This window comes from Lissotriton vulgaris, chromosome 3_1, assembly GCF_964263255.1.
Source record: "Lissotriton vulgaris chromosome 3_1, aLisVul1.2, whole genome shotgun sequence".
Lineage (NCBI taxonomy): Eukaryota > Metazoa > Chordata > Amphibia > Caudata > Salamandridae > Lissotriton > Lissotriton vulgaris.
Window position 1 is genome coordinate 1,243,883,951 of NC_141689.1, and position 15,236 is coordinate 1,243,899,186.

General features: G+C 45.1%; 1 protein-coding gene across 1 annotated transcript in view; it reads left to right on the top strand.

Moving 5' to 3' along the window:
• Window positions 1–15,236, top strand: part of LOC147727731 (sulfotransferase 6B1-like) — a 319,304-nt gene that overhangs the window by 146,215 nt on the left and 157,853 nt on the right. The gene's annotated exons all lie outside the window — the stretch shown is intronic.

Sequence of the window (15,236 nt, forward strand, 5' to 3'; positions counted from 1 at the left end):
CGTCCTGGCTTTTCCTTGTGAGATAGCCCCTACAGGGCATCCCCAAGGTGAAAGCCAGGCATCCCGCCGCGGGGGAGCCGTTGTGGAGATTAAGCAAGCCTAATGCCCAGAGTTGCAGAGTGTGAACCCATGATTAGGTCAGGCACCGAAGCGAGAATTATCGAGTCCATGGACTTTTGAGCTCAAGACCCTGCCACATCGGGAATTGAACCCTGGTCCCGGGTCTGACCTCTGCTTCAGGGTCTGCCTGCTCTAACCAGTGAGCCACACTTCTCCAGTTAAGATCCCCCGTTTTGTCAGCCATAGAACAAACATAAAAAATAAATAGATAAAATCATATAACAATTGATGAGCTTTGTAGGGTCCTATACAACACAAAACTCTTTATCTGCAGCTCACTTAGGGAACAACAAAATGAAATACACACCATCATGTGATGTGACAATTCGTACAAAATAAGCACACCTCATGAACCCATAACATGGAAAATGAACACATAAATTTGAAAGCAGCCCACCATCTCGTAGTTAGACCTGGGAGTGAATAAAGAAATAAGATAACATTTGCCCAGCATGCACTTGGTCATATTTACAATTAAAAACAAGAAAAATTCATGTTAAATAAGGATAAAACATTCGAAAAGATTTTACAAAACATAATTTGAGACCGTGTCCACAGGGCAACTCATGAGTGACCTATTCCTGTGTATAACTGCTCCAGTTAGGGAACTTGCAACCCCAAAGCAAACCACAGGTGACGCTAGCGTTTGTAAGTAAACCATCGCCGGCCTAACTTGTACAAAGTTACAGCCTCTAAGCAAGGGGAGGATGAATTTTCTGCGCAATAGATTGTAATATGCACAGAAAAACATTATATGGAGAGTATCTTGATCCGAGAAGTTGTCACAGAGGCAGAGACTTAATGTTCCTTCTTTAAAATACCCTTTAGGGTAAGCAAGAAGCCAGGGAACCATATTCAACCTAAATCTTGTCAGAACGAAAAGATGATATGGTTTATTTATGTAGAGTAGATATAGTTGCATCTGTTGGCCCAGACTCAGTGTGGCAAACCGTCTCACGATAGGTTTTTCAATTCATTCTCCTCCCTTAATCCTCTTCGTTTATCTAAAATCTGCTGCTTGAGGTCTCTAATGGCCAGTTTACCCAGTGCTATAGGGCTCAGGAATAAGTCGGGGTAGCCCAGGATTTCCATCTGATCTTTAATGTATTTCATCCACGGGATGTCTAACACCTTTTCTAAGGTGAGACAGTCTCGGATTAACAATTGGTTTAGGTTTGGGGTCGGTTGTGCCCAAATTCTCAACCAATGCAATAGAGGTGCAATCCCAATCTGATCAGAAATAAAACCCGCTCCTAGTTCCTCATGTATGTTAAAAATTGGCTTGGATGTAGGGACCGAGAGCTGCTTGCACATAAAATGTTCTCGGCCCCTTGGATTTCTCTGACATCTGTATAACCCCAGATGTCGCTCCCGTAAGTCGCCATCGGAAGACACTTAGCATTATAAATCTTCATAAGTCCATTGAGGGGTTTTGATCCCATTCTTTTTGCAAAGTATAGAGCAGCCCCCGATGCTCTAACTAATACATTATTTTTATGTGCACCCTGCGTGCACCATGAACGGTGATCATCAAAAAGAACCCCATAAATAGGGAAAAGCGGGAACTTTTGCTAAATCAGCTCCTTTGCAATAGAATTTAACCTTAGCTGCTCTCCTTGAACCTATGGACATGGCATGCAACTTTTTAAAATTAGAAATTAAGTCCAACGACTCCATAAAATCTATAAAACAATTTAAGAGCAGTTCTGGCCACCAATACTGCATCATCGGCATACAGAAAGGAAAAAACTATCAGGGGGATCCTATCCCACCTCAATCTATGAACTTGATCTTTGGGTGCAATATTAACATTAGTGAGTTGAGTCATGATCCTTCCCTTATTGACAGAATGTATATAGCTGCAGAATCGTCCCTGTTACAAAATCGGCAGAAAACCGGCCCTGGCAAAGAGCTCGGCGGCACTTCCAACCCCCCGCAGGGGAGGGGGGCGGCCCAGTACTTTGCCAGGGCCGGTTTTAGTTCCCAGTCCGGCCCTGTTAGACTCCCATGTTTCCTGTAGTGCTATGATGTGGTGTGTAGCAGGAAGAAGTTCCCAAGATGCAGCACCCTTTTTTGCCCTTTGCCCCTTGAGGTAGGACTGGGTTTTACCGTATCAACTGGAAAATCTGTTGATTTAAGGAGCAAGGAGAAGTAAAATTTGGAAGACTAACAGTGGGACCACGTATTTCTTTGTTCGATGTTTCCACAGATTTAGCTAGAAAAACAGGTACAACATCACAAATAGGTAGTCAAGCTTGGGCGTCCAGACTGGAGAATGCCTGAAACCTGTTAGACAAAGAAAGAGAGGAAAAAAACGATGACGGAAACCTTAGAGAAGGCTTATAGAAATATCCAAATGGGAAGGCCCAAATGGAGGTAGAGACCTTAGGACAAGGATCCTGAACCCTCAATATCGACTTAATACCCGAGGGGTTATGGAAATTAATGAGCACACAGTCCCCGTCGAAATTCTTTGGAGATTGTCCCACCCACCCAATTCTGCGTACCATAATGATATTATTACTCATGGGTACCCTAAACCCTTTATGTTTGGATAACCAATCTACAGTTTTGTTGTGCAATTGGGTCCAGGATTCAGTTTGATCTTGGAGTTCTGGACTTTTTGGTTCCGTCCAGAGGTGTCAGGGATAACACCCGAAGACCCCGGAGTTCTACCTGTCTCGGTGCACAAATAAACAGAAACACGGGCTTCTCGATGGTGGCGTCAAAGACCAAAGGTTTATTACTGCAGGGACACAGAAGTCACAGAAACTACACACGGGCAGAATCTAGGAGCCTGTTCCATTTGTACAAAGAGGGTTGCTCCTTATATACGAAATATTGGGCTTGAGGCAAATTCTTTACATGTTAGTACATTCCCAAACCTTTGTGTCCTAAACAATAAATATTTGGCGTTACACAGGAATCGTCACCAATATCTGATGTCAAAACATTACGAACGAGGGGTTCCCACTGTTCCATCATAATCCCATGTCAACTTTTCATTCAAGACCCGGACCGCCTCATCGTAAATTTCGTTACCTCCCCCTAATAAAGGCCCAGAAGGAAAGGAGCAGAGCCAGGTGCAGAAGATAGAAAAGTAGGATAAGAGATGTTTGTGGGTCGTAAATGGGCAAGGCTACCAGCTTCGGCCGCCTAATCATGATCAGGCCAACGAACACGAGAACCAGTATAGCAGGACTGGCCTCAGGCAGAGGAGGCAATTTCTGTCGAGTCATGCAGCCATGGCGTGTTCTGTTCAGAGGTGCACGTGTCACTAGCAAGGTGAATCTCCGGCTAAAGCTTACGTGTCCTTAAGTGAAAGAGGTCACTGCGTGTCCATTGACTATGTGAGGGCAAGAAATACAAAATGGCTGCCGTAATCTAAGATGGATGCCATGGGTAGATCAGAAATGTGTTCATAACAGGAGTGCTCTTGCTCGTAGCATAGCGTAAACACCAGGATATGCTAAATGGATCATTTGCGGTTCACTGATACCAAAATTATGTATTTACGACAATGTTGAAAACACGGGTTCAAATCGTCACAGAACCTCAGACCCTCCTTTTGCCCTTACATAGGCAATTACTCAGTCTATGTCAGAGTCTAACTCTATGCTCATCAGGTCAGTGACATGTTGTTGTATCATCATCCTTTCTCGCACCTTTTCTCCAAACGCAGGTGGTTTTCTGAAACAGGTTGCAGCACAAAGACTACACAAAGCGGGACCACATTGGGTAATAAGGCAGCACGAGAACAGGAATACTAGGATGATACCAATGACCATCAGAACCTTCCATCCCCACGCTGATAGCAGAGTCCAAAGCCACTCCATTAAGGACCAGTTTCCCTTGTCTATGTGTATAGAGTCGGAAATCTTGTGTAGTTTAGAGATCGCCTCATAGACAGTTGGAGCGTTATTGGGAATAAAAACACAGCAGCTCGATTGGATCATTCTACATACCCCACCTCGATCTGCAAGTATTACGTCTAGAACCATACGGTTCTGCAACGTCATGAGACGATCCGCCTGAAGCTCAGCTGTTAGATTACTAAGGGCACCAGCAGTTTCTGTAATAGTAGATTCAACTACCCGTGTTAGCTGACGTAGATTTCTACTATTGGCCATAGGCCCCCAGAACGGAAGGAAACCTTTGAAGAAGTCTCCAGCTTCCTGACCAGCGGTATCTTCCTTGCTGAAAACACCTCTTGCTACTCTGGTCTTGTGATAGTCTGAAGAAGCAGTGTACGTTGGAGGTAACAGTCGAGCAATATAACATGAACCTGAAAAGTCAGCAGGCAGCCATGTATATGCTCTGTCTTGACAAATGAAGTAGGTACCCCTAGCGGTAAGGAAGGCAGGGGAAGAGTTAGACGGAAACACGTAAGTCTCAACGCACTCACTCCTCCCTAGCTGAGCTCTCGGATTTCTCCCATTTCCTTGCAAACAGACCTGACCTCGGTGAGGCACGACCCAGACTAGAGTGGAGCTTTTACGTTTGCTTACTCCCAAACTAAGGCGATACTCTGTAGAATTCCAACTCAAATATACCCGTAATTCATCTCTAGGGTAAGATGGAGTATTATTGACGTCCTTAATCATGTCAATAATTCCCTGGACTAAAGCTTTGTTGGCAGAGTTGTATCTTGTGGAACGTGGTGGACGCGGAGGATAGGTCTCAAGGGCATAGGCAAAAATGGTCTGAAGGGCCTGAAATGATCCATTATAGCTAAAAGGCAAGACTAGATAGGGGATGCCTTTATCCATAGTGTGGGGTATCAAGCCACACACCCAGCAGTCTGTAGTGTTAACTACCAGTTGGTGTTGATGCAAGAGCTGTACAAAAGTGTTATTAATAAATTCTGAGCGTCGAGCTTGCTCATGTTCAGGAAACGAGTGAAAAGAATGCAAAGAAGAAACAGTAGAAGTGGCAGGATCAAGGGGAGGTACTGTAGTTACCGGCATAAAAATCAAATGCACACCAAAGACGATTCCACCCACCAACGTTATCAAGACAATTAAAAACGTAACTGTACATTGCATTAGAAAGCATTTGCTGTGAAGAATTCTGTACAGTCTATTTCTGCGAACATAAATGACATTCTCTCGTTGCAGCTCAGGAAGCTCCATCTTCTACAATCCGCTCGCGACCACTGATGATGTGTACGTAGATGAAAATGCCTCTATCAGCTCTGGGAGTTCCCAGAACTAACAGAAAGATCGACCTTGTGTCTGACCCCCGCAGATTCAACTAGGCACACAGCCACGACCCTACGGCTACCCAGACGGCAAGGCAATTTTAACACAATAAAACAATAGCAAACTTCCTGGCTGGAGGTAATGTACGGCATTCAAATTCAAAATGTGAAAAATAGGCAGTTTCCTGCTTTATTTGTCCATATTGCGAGATCGTAAATTGTATCTCAGTTTTGCAGGAGCTGTTTGATCTGGAAACAGTGTATTTTCAGCAGGTGTTGCAATATTCAGGTTCGCAGGTGGCAAATGTTCTTTTGTTGCAGATGGCAAATGTTCAGAGTTCAAAAGAGCAGTTTCAGGAGGAGAGCCAGAGTTCGATGTATCAGTGATTAGTTCTGCATCGCTGAAAGAAAGAAAACTGGGTATTTGTTCTGCTTCAGAGGCACCGATTCCCTTCTTTACCCAGTTATCGTAAGGAAGTGGCAGAGGCACACGTTTGACGTGCGTTGTATGTATCCAATTCTTCCGTCCGGCCACACGAATAGCAGTTCTCGTCGTCAATAACACCTGGAAGGGGCCAACGAATCTGGGCTGAAGATTTTTCGTTCTTGCAAAATTTCTGATGACGACTTGATCCCCAGGTTTCAGCTGATGACCTGGACTCTCCGGTGGCTTTGGCAATGCATCGAAAACCTGTTGGTGAATAAGACTCAATTTAGCAGTCAAGTCGAAAAGGTAATCAATTAACATTGGATATTCCAGCTGTCTAAATTCTTTTGGCCTAGGTACCCCCCAAACATTGGCGGGACGACCAAAAACTATTTCATATGGACTGAGCCCTACTCTAGAATGTACAGTTGCTCTCGTTGATAACAAAGCCAAAGGCAGTGCATCTGGCGAGGACAAACCCGTGGATGCCTGTATTTTAGCAAGTTTTAGTTTGAGGGTGCCATTGTAACCCTCAACTAAACCAGCGGACTGGGGATGGTTAGCACTGTGGAACTTTTGTTTGATCCCTAGACCGGCACACACACTCTGCATAACTTTCCCTACGAACTCACTTCCGTTATCTGACCATACCATCCGTGGCATGCCGTACCTAGGGAAGTATTCTTTGAGAAGAATTTTGGCAGTGGACAAGGCAGTATTGTCCTTCAGTGGATATGCTTCGATCCATCTGGAGAAAGCACAAACTACCACTAGGACGTATTTTAGATTGTTGCACCGATCCATGTGAATGAAGTCTAACTGGATCACTTCAAAGGGGCAAGAAGGAGGAGCGAAGTGACCTGCAGGTGTGGGGATTCCCTTGCCAGGATTATGCATCAGGCATACCATGCAATTTCTCACCACTCTCTCCGCACATTTACTAATCCCATCATTCTTCCAAACTGGAGCCAACATCTTACAAATTCCTTTAGAACTAATATGCGCTGCTCCATGTGCCATCGTTACTACTGCAAGCACATACGCATCAGGCAACATCCAACGCTGTTGTTCCGACAAATCAATCCAACACCCACTCGAGTCCAATTTACCCGTACTCTCTTTCCATGCCAGCTTTTCCTCCTCAGTCGCTTCCTTCTGAATTTCTTTCACGCTGTCCACTGTGTCCTCACACATTCCAGACTCAGAAATCCATCTTGCAGACGTAGCCACATACATTCTACTCATCACATTTCTAGCTGTCTGTTTAGCAGTCTCATCAGCAAAAGCATTCCCACGACCAACATCATCCGTGATTGCTTTATGAGCGCTGCACTTCACAATCGCAACTTCAGTCGGCAAGGTTAGAGATTCCAACAAGTCATTAACTAGCTGACCATGTTGAATCTTAGTCCCATGGGACGTAATGAAACCTCTCTCTTTCCACAAACGGCCAAAACTATGGGCCACGCCGAACGCGTACTGACTATCTGTGAACACATTCACTCTCTTTCCCTTAGCTAAAACACACGCTCTCGTTAGGGCAATTAATTCCGCAGCTTGGGCAGAATTCTGACTCACTCTTGCAGTCTCCACAATCGTACTCAATAGGCAGCAGTCACATCACCATTCTCCAATTTAAAGCAAGACCCATCGACATACAACGTGCCATCTGGATCTGACAACGGAGTGTCTTTTAAATCAATTCGTCCTTTTGTCTCTTCCTCGGTTCTGAAAACAACAATCATGGGGTTCAGAATCACTCGACTCCTGATTAGTCGGCAACAATGTTGCTGGATTCAATACATTGCATCTTTTGATCTGAATATGACTAGCTAACAGTGTCAGCTCATAGCCAGATAATCTAGCACTGGTAAGGTGTTGCGTCTTGGTTCGATTCATGAGTGTGTCCACAGCATGAGGAACCATGACCACTAGCATGTTGTTCATCACCAAACCAGCAGATTGTCGAATGGAAGCCGCAGCTGCCGCTGTAGCTCTCAAACAACTAGGCAACGCTCTAGCTACCGGATCTAATGTTGATGATAAATACGCACAAGGGCGTTGTTTATCACCAAATTTCTGTGTCAGAACACTCAACGCGCAACCTTCTCTCTCGTGAACATAGAGCGTGAATGGTTTACTGTAATCGGGTGTACCCAATACAGGAGCTGAACATAGTGCATTTCGTAGCTCAGAAAAACTCTCCTAACATTCAGCAGACCATGGCACCGGACTCGGAACATTTTTCCCAGTCAAAGCCACCAACGGTTTTGCTAACAGAGAAAAATTTGGGATCCACTGCCTACAGTAAGAGGTAATACCTAAAAAGGCTCGTACTTCTCTCTGTGTGCGGGGAACACTCATCTGCGTAATTGCTTTTATTCTCTCTGGGGTCAACTTCCTTCCCTCCTTTGACAAGAGATGACCTAGGTAGGTCACTTCTTGGCAACAGTATTGCATTTTCGAAGGTGACACCTTGTGGTTCAGAATAGACAAATGATGCAATAACGAAATTGTAGCTGCTTTGCAAGTTTCCTTGTCATCGGCCGCCACTAGAAGATCATCTACATACTGCACTAAAGCAGAACCAGGAGGAAGTACAAAGGAATCTAACTGACTTTTTAATGCCTGACTGTAAATTGACGGACTTTCACAATACCCTTGTGGAGCACGTTTAAACCTGAAGCTTCGTCCTCCTAAAGTGAAGCCGAAAATATCTCTGCTTTCCTTGGCTATCGGAATGCTGAAAAAGGCATTCTTCAAGTCGATAACTGAAAACCATGTGGCTGTAGCAGGAATTAACGTTAACAATGCAGTTATGTCTGGTACCACAGGAAACTGTGGAATCACAATCTTGTTAACCTCTCTAAGATCTATTACAAACCTATATACTGGAGGTTTTGAGGGATCAGTACGTTTCAGAATTGGCAAGACAGGACTGTTACAGACATTTCCCCTTGTTTCTTCTACTACACCTTTCTCGATCAAATCTTGCACAATTAATAAAAGTGCGCGTTCACCTTCACTAGAGATTCTGTATTGTGGAATTCGTGGAAATTTTACATTCGCTTTCAAAGTAACTACATATGGTGGAATTTCTAAAAGACCTACATCGTTAGGACCAGTCGCCCAAAGAGTATCAGGGAGAGAACGCAGCTCTGGTGGGAGCGCATCCATCGACAAGTACATTGGAGAGGTGATTCTTTTACCCAACGTAAGCTGTACTCCTTCCGGAGAACAGTACAATGTCGCATATAGTCGTTTTAACAAGTCTAAACCAAGCAGATTTTCATTACAACCTGTCGTCAAAATCAAAGGTGCTTTCAATTGACGGGGTCCAACAGAAATAGACAAAGGACCAGACACGGGGTTGTAAACAGGGGCGCCTGAAAAACCTACAGAAACATTTGTTAAGCCAGACAAAGGTGCGCCAGGGAGTTTCTCATGTATAATTGAACTTTTTGCTGCACCAGTATCCAACAGAAACGGTTCGACTACACCTGATGTTGCTACTGCGACATAAGGCCCACTCTGATCTACTGGAACTGATACCACTCCTTCTCTTTGTCCTTGGCTGTCCTAGTACTCATTTTGCTGAAATCCTTCACCAGTTTCACAATAGTCTTCGACATGATACTGCTGAGATCTATTTTGTTGAGCAGACTGTCCATTTCGCTGATCAAAGTAATTAGAAGGGCGATCATTCGTTTGTGGAGGCATAGCACCTCGTCCTCGACCCCTAGAATTTTGCACAGAACCACCACGACCTCTCTGAGCTGCTGCAGCGTTATTCTGCGCTAAGACAGGACACTCATTTTTATAATGACCTTCCTTCTTACAATACGCACATTGATTCCATTGGTATTGCGGTCTCTGTGAACCATAATCTGTCCTTTGATATGACCCTTGCTGTGTATTAGTCTGATTCGTGTGAGGCGGATACGCTTGCTGTAAAAGAACTTTAGTTTTTAAATCTTTTGTCTTCTTATCTGACTTTTCCTTCTCTTCTTTATCCCTATTTTCATAGTACTGAGCAGTCGCAAGAATTTGCACAGTCGTAGAGACAGCCCACGCACTTTCGGAATCTTTCAATTTATTACTAAGGTCTGGCAACAAATTGTGTACGAATTTATCAACGAATAGTCTCTGTCCTCCTTCTGTGCTCATATCCTGACCACTGTGATCTACGAAAGTCTCTTCGAACCTTGTGAAAAAGTCGGAAACACTTTCGTCTTTCTTTTGCCTGCAGGCGGACAACTTGTCCCAGTTAACCCGCAATGCTGGCATCAGAGTCTTCAGTAAATCGATTATTCTACCGGGCAAATTAGCAATTAGAGGTTCGGGTTTGGAACCACCTGTTTGCTGACCATCCGCTGCAATTATAGCTGCCCAATCACCTCCTAGAGCAACTGGATGATTCTCTCTACGAATTTTAGCCCAAATTGGTTGCGGAACTACATTCCCAAATAACATGTCAATGTCCGCTAGATTCATCACACAAGCCTCAACTGTCTGTGCTAACTCCTTATAATATCCGGCTGGATTTTTACGCGGATCTGGCAAGGCCTGCTTTACTGCTAATACTTCAGCTCGCTTCCATGGAATGTGTATCCACACTCTCTGGAATTGCGCCGGAGCGGCAGCAATACCAAGGTTTACATTAGCTTGCACAGCTTCATGCCAAATTGGAGGAACCTCCCTCATTGGATATTGGCGATTTTGCTTCGTACCACGTTTCTCTAAGTCCCTCGGTGAACGAAGGGATGGATCATTCCTATAACTTAAAATTAGTTCCATCGCTTCTTTTATATTCTCACCAACTATCGTACCAGTAGCAAACTCTTTCTGAACACTAATTAATTCTTCTAAATTTGATTCAGAGTCATCTTCTTCTAATTCATCACGTAAAAGGGAACACATTTCGTCGAACACATATCTTTGTGTCGGTTCCTTCCACTGCATAAATGTATCTAGTACATCTCTAGTACTATATCTTCCACTTTTCGAAATCCATCTTAGAGCTGTGGAATCTAATATTCCCCGTTCTTCAGTACTGGGAAGCTGACTACGTCTCTGCACAGAGTCAGAGGTAGGAGTCTTAATTAGAGTTTTATAGAAGGGAGATAAAATATTAGAAACAGAATCAGTGATTCTCCGACGAACAGAAAGTGGAGTCATAACACTAGCAGAAGCAGAGAATAAAGTAGCAGTCGGGATAGATAGAACAGAAACAGTTGGAGTAGCAGGCAGAGTAGCCTGTGAACTAGCAGGTGTAAGTGATACAGGTATAGGTTGAGAAGCCGGCAACCCTGGAAGAGGGGGTGCCGAAGGAACATTAACATTGACCACAGGAGGTACAGGAGCTTGATTCTGGGGAGCAGGAGCAGGAATACCAGGCTGTCCAGCAACCGGTAAAGGTGGAACCGTAGCACCTTGTGCATACGGTGGGGGTGACCGTAACAAGTAAGACAACAGAGGATCATTTTCAGGGTCCTCTACTATCTTAGCTGTACTCGATGGCAAGGCAGGATAGCACTTGTCTATCGCTAAATTACGCTCTCTATTGGCCACCTCCATTGCTTTCTCGGATTCGTTGAGTTGCAGCTGCTTGGCAGACTGTTCTAAAGTCGACTCTTGCTCTTTCTGTTCTTTCTTCAACTTTTTAATTTCTCTCTGTTTAGATTCTTTTCGCCAATAACGAAGAGAATCAAACATTGCCGGCCGGGCTTTCTTCTTGAACAATTTCGTTTCTAAATTATCAATAACTTGGGGTTCAAAACTACCATGCAGTGGCCAACTAAGGACACCGTCTTTCTCTGTATATCGGACCCATACCTCATTATAAGATATAGGACCCACTCCAAACTTACAATACAGATCATAAAGAGGAGTTCCGATCGGAGGAACCAGACATGAGTCCTCCAACCGGGAATCACTGTTGCAACCAAAACACGACAACATACAATTTTTCCGACTTACCATTTTATAACCCGGAACACAGAACAAACGAAACACGAACAAAGGTGCGCACTCGAACCAAGAACTTAGGCCTACCAAAGCGAACAAATGTATCGATACCCAAACTAAACCAAAATGATTATCGTAACCAGAACAACCAGTGATAATCTTATGAAACCAAACCAAACCAAGAACTGAAAAAGGATTATCCAAACAGGAACAACCCTTACAAAGTAACCAACTAGCAACCACTTAATACTTAACTGAGGCACTGAAGACGTCACCAAGGAGAAACCCGTCACGTCTCGCCGTACTAAGGACTGCACCTCGGGTCCAAGACAGGGCGACGGTCAAGGCAACGGACCACTGCAGCCGTCCTGAACGGGAACCCTCGTGGAAGAGAACGTCGGGCCACTTTTGCGATATGCCGGGATCGATGAAGTGGGGCGCCTCCCTCAGGAATCTTCACACGAAGCTTCTCGAACTCTTTCAGGCTTTTGGACCGGTACCGAATGACGTCGCCCGACGTTGGGCGCCAATTGGAGTTCTGGACTTTTTGGTTCCGTCCAGAGGTGTCAGGGATAACACCCGAAGACCCCGGAGTTCTACCTGTCTCGGTGCACAAATAAACAGAAACACGGGCTTCTCGATGGTGGCGTCAAAGACCAAAGGTTTATTACTGCAGGGACACAGAAGTCACAGAAACTACACACGGGCAGAATCTAGGAGCCTGTTCCATTTGTACAAAGAGGGTTGCTCCTTATATACGAAATATTGGGCTTGAGGCAAATTCTTTACATGTTAGTACATTCCCAAACCTTTGTGTCCTAAACAATAAATATTTGGCGTTACACAGGAATCGTCACCAATATCTGATGTCAAAACATTACGAACGAGGGGTTCCCACTGTTCCATCATAATCCCATGTCAACTTTTCATTCAAGACCCGGACCGCCTCATCGTAAATTTCGTTACCTCCCCCTAATAAAGGCCCAGAAGGAAAGGAGCAGAGCCAGGTGCAGAAGATAGAAAAGTAGGATAAGAGATGTTTGTGGGTCGTAAATGGGCAAGGCTACCAGCTTCGGCAGCCTAATCATGATCAGGCCAACGAACACGAGAACCAGTATAGCAGGACTGGCCTCAGGCAGAGGAGGCAATTTCTGTCGAGTCATGCAGCCATGGCGTGTTCTGTTCAGAGGTGCACGTGTCACTAGCAAGGTGAATCTCCGGCTAAAGCTTACGTGTCCTTAAGTGAAAGAGGTCGCTGCGTGTCCATTGACTATGTGAGGGCAAGAAATACAAAATGGCTGCCGTAATCTAAGATGGATGCCATGGGTAGATCAGAAATGTGTTCATAACAGGAGTGCTCTTGCTCGTAGCATAGCGTAAACACCAGGATATGCTAAATGGATCATTTGCGGTTCACTGATACCACAATTATGTATTTACGACAATGTTGAAAACACAGGTTCAAATCGTCACAGAACCTCAGATGATCTGATCTAAGTGGTGGGACACCAGCCAGAACCAGAACATAAGGGCATGCGGCCGGGGTTAGGTCTAATACATCTCCAGAACACTTAACATTCAAAGGATTCAGCACAATGGGACCACCTCTATGGTTATTACTGTCTCCGGTAATAAGATTGGCCTGGTCAGTGGGTGATGGTTTCAGAGGTCCTGCAAACTGGGGCGGCATCTGATCAGGTGGGCAAAAAGGATTAACCATACCATCTGTCCCTCCTCCCGTGCCCAGATGTGTAATATTCCTCGCGGGGCCAGATGCCATGAGTGATGTTCGAGATTTGGAAGAAATTACATTGCCAGTGTTCACATTACCTGCTATGTGGGCTAATTCCCTATTGTTGCCTCCCACAGGGCCATTCTATTCAGGTATTACGGGGCCACAGGTGCTTTAGCTACCCATCGTGCTGCACAATGACACCCACATGGCTCCTGGTTAACTGGTGCATTGCTGGATTTTAGCAGGTGCGACAATTTTTCCTCAATTGCCCGTAATTTGCATAAGAGAGGCGCTAAGAGAATGGTTATTAAAGTCTCCAAGCATTTCCAGTGGTCAGGGTCACTTCCAATATCCACCGTGGCAGGCGGATCTACTTTCTTCGGGGGTAAATTAACCATCAACTCTTGAACTGAGCTCATTGTCGGGTTTTGGGCAAGATCCAAATTACTTAAGTGATCCATCTCAGGTACCCCCAGTTTAGGAGTTGAACAATCAACTAACTCCGCATCGGAACTTATAACTGGTACATCCAAGCTTAAGTGGTCCAAAATTTGCAGAGCACCAAGGGGAGATTTGGCGATGGTTATACCCCCCAAGGATGACCTTTTTTGATCTGCATATGTGTCCAGAGAGAGTCGTTTTTCAGTGAGCTGTACTTCACGTGTTAATACTTACTCTGCCCTTGTTAGAAACACATCCAATGTTCCCACAACATCCCCCCCACCCCTAGTCCTGCACCATGAGACCTCCCTATGAGATATGCGCTTTACAAGAATATTTGACATTGACATTGACTGTAGCCTTACGCTTGGTCACCATAGCCTATGCTTAGATGTATAACACCACCTTCTGGACAGTCAGACAGATCAAACAAATTATAACAATAAAATAACCTTATATTAAATCCGGTGTCCGAATTGTCTCACACAGCTAAGGGAGGTGGCCCAGCCCTGCCTCCTCCTGGCTCGGACAGGCCGGCCCTTGGGCCGGGCTTTGCACGGGCACCACCCGTGCACGTCCTGCGCCACGTGGGTTAAGGCAGCGCTTTCTAGCCTATGACCACGCCTTCCCCAGCGGCAGCTGTTAGCAATGAGGACGCTGTGGTGCACCTTGGGACTCTGAGTCCCACCAGGGTGTAGCGGCGATGTTGTGCAATCTCAGGGTCACTCCAGAAGAAGCAGGGGCATAGAAAATAGCCCCGGGCCAGCACAACCAAAGGGAAACACAAAAGAAATGCAGCAAGGTCCTCCGGTCGAGAAGCGCCCCGCAGCTTATCAGGGCAGGTCCGCACTGGGAAGCAAAGGGCGCTGATGGAACTGCGTGAGCAGTTGGTTAGACAGAAATAATGCTGAATCCAACCCGTGCCTGTCACCAGCAACCCACTGGGGGTTTTAAAGACATTTGTGAGGCTAAAGCAAGTCCTACTAAAGGAACATTGAACTGCATATACCAGCATGCAATTGTTTGACAAGCCCATAAGAGCGGTAATTATTTAAACGCTACAAGCATATTGAAAACTTTGTTGCTGTAACCTACCTGCAGGCCAGTGAGCAAGGGCTAGTGAGCCCGAAACGCGTTTGGTAATGGAACCAGTGCTGTGGAGTCATGGTCTTGTGTACTGCAGTTCAACTAATAAAGGACTAAAAATCATGCTGTGTGTGGCGCTTCAAGTGAGAGCTTTTTAGGTCTCGCCTGAGACAGCGCATGCGCTGCCTTTTCGAGACATTTAGTACGTGACTTTTAAAAGTGCCACCAGAGGCTTTTGCTGGCCTACAGCTTGCGTTCAT